This window comes from Phaethon lepturus, unplaced genomic scaffold, assembly GCF_000687285.1.
Source record: "Phaethon lepturus isolate BGI_N335 unplaced genomic scaffold, ASM68728v1 scaffold23484, whole genome shotgun sequence".
NCBI lineage: Eukaryota > Metazoa > Chordata > Aves > Phaethontiformes > Phaethontidae > Phaethon > Phaethon lepturus.
Window position 1 is genome coordinate 3,056 of NW_010532896.1, and position 2,157 is coordinate 5,212.

The window sequence follows — 2,157 nt, forward strand, 5'->3', positions numbered from 1 at the left end:
TTTTTTGTGGGTGTGGGGGTTGTTTTTTTTTTTTTTTTGTTCTGGCTCTGGCTAAAAAGGCAGTTGCTAGATTTAGTCACAGCTGAGAGGCAGCAGAAAATGTTGCTCAATCCAACTCGCGCTTCCTTCTCGCGAGAGGAGGCGGTTGCTCTCCCGGAGTTGTTTTGCAGCAGTATTTTGGGCTGTTGCTACAGCAGCTTGGCTTGCAGGCGGCCGCGGGTTTATTACAGACTGCGCCGCAGTCGGGATTAGCCTGATCCTTGGATTTCCCTGAGCGGAGAGACCTGCTTGGGCTAGAGCACGCTCGTTCTTGCACCCGGAGGGGAGCTGACGGCACGTCACCGCTTTTATACGTGGAAATGCAGGTGGTGGAGGGTCCCTTTCATCTTCGCCCGCGGGGTTCGGTGGGATCCCCTCGCCCTGCGGCCTGGCGGGGACGCCGGTGTGGAGGCGTGCTTGTTTTGAAGGCGCCGGAGGAACGCGTGGACGATTCCTAGTTCCTGTATTTGTGCCTGGCTCTGCCCTCGGAGGTGGGGCAGGGAGGAACGTTCCAGAGACCACCCATCCAACGTGCTCACGCTGGGGAGCTGCCGCCTCCTCCTCCTCCTCCTTCTCCTCCTTTTTTTTTTTTTTAGCTCAGCAGCGTGTTTAGCTCTAGATCCGCGGTGACGAATTCACCGTCTGACGCTGGCGGCAGCGCCGAGAACCACGGCCGAGGGCCTCGCTCTTCCTTGGCTCGGAGGATGTGACGTTCGGGCGACGCTTTGATGTTGTTATGTTTGAAAAACCAGAGCAAGGTTCAGGTTTCAAAGGGCTTGCAGGGACCCACCGAGACCCCGGCTCGATGGGACCGTAAGTCAGGCTCCTAGGATGAGATCGCAGAGGCTGCGGCTGCGACAGAAAGCTTCTTCACACACAATTTGTGTAGTTTCGCTCTAGGCTGGAGGAGTTTTTCTCCATCTGGGTCCATCAGACGTGGCGATGGGTCCGTTTGTCCCCCTGCCCCCTGCAAACAGCCCCTCTCCGGTGGGTGCTGAGCCCCTCCAGACCTCGGACTGGGTGCGTTGGCTCCATCCGCACCACGGCCGCGTTAGCCGAGCCATCCTCTGCCGCGCTGGGGGCTGCGGACGCGGATCCCTCCTGCTCCGAGCTCTCCGGTGCCAATTTAAGGGACCGATTTGTTACCGACTCTGAACGTTTTCCACGAGGAGCCTCCCCTTCGGCCGGCGCCGGCTCTGCGAGCACGCACCACATGTGCTGGAACTTTCTGCCCTCGCTTTCTGCTCGAGGCTAAGAGTTGGGAGGGGTTTTGGGTTTTGGTTTTGGTTTTTTTTTTGTAGTAGTAGTAGAAAAAGCTTCTCTGCTTCCGAGGGAGGTGAATGGAAAATAAAACCTCACCCAGGTTTGCTTGGGATGGAAGACTGGCAGCTGGTCTTCCCAGCCCCTTGGGTTTTGCTACGTGTTACGGTGTGATGGGGAGAAAGGGGTGCCCGGGGCGGGTGGCGAGGAGTTTCGGCAGCTGAGTGTGTGCCCCAGCTGCCTCGCGGGCTTGCAGCCGCCGTCTTTCCTACCGCTTCCCTGTAAACCTGCCGTAGCTGGGCTTCGAAGAGCTCGGCTTGGCTTCCCTTGGGGCTGATAGCCGCGCCGGTGTCCCGGCCTGGCTGCTGCCGGGCTGCGGGAAGCACGTGTCTCCTCTCCTGAACCCCGCTCCAGTCCGTGGGCTGGGGGACTCCTCTGGGCTGTGGCTTTCGGCCCCTCCTGAGGGCTGGGGACGAGTCGCTGGTGAGATTTCTGCTTTTTGGTTTCCTTTCCGCAAAGCGGGGAGGGGAAAGATCCCCCGGAGAAAATGACACCTGAAAAAGTCTTTAAAAATCAGATTTTTTGCTCTTTGGTGTGAGGCGGCACCCGGTGCTCCATGCAAACTAAACTCAGCCTGTGTTTGTATTTATCGGGTGATGGTGTCCTGCGTGGTTTGCCGGCTGCCTCCTCCTCTTCCTCAGCGTTGGAGGGGCTGTGAATTAGCCCGGTGGCAGGGGCATGGGAAGGTCTGTGACCGTAATGGGCTGGTATGTAGGCAAACGGGCCTCGCAGCCGGCTCTGCTGCGAGGGGAAGGCAGCCACGGCGCTGGGGAGGGGATTTCCTCGGCTGGCATCGCC

At 59.0% G+C, this 2,157-nt stretch overlaps 1 protein-coding gene across 1 annotated transcript in view; it reads left to right on the forward strand.

The window, feature by feature from the left end:
* Positions 1 to 2,157, forward strand: part of SP1 (Sp1 transcription factor) — a gene marked incomplete at both ends in the record, with an annotated part of 13,303 nt that overhangs the window by 2,633 nt on the left and 8,513 nt on the right. The window lies entirely within an intron of this gene.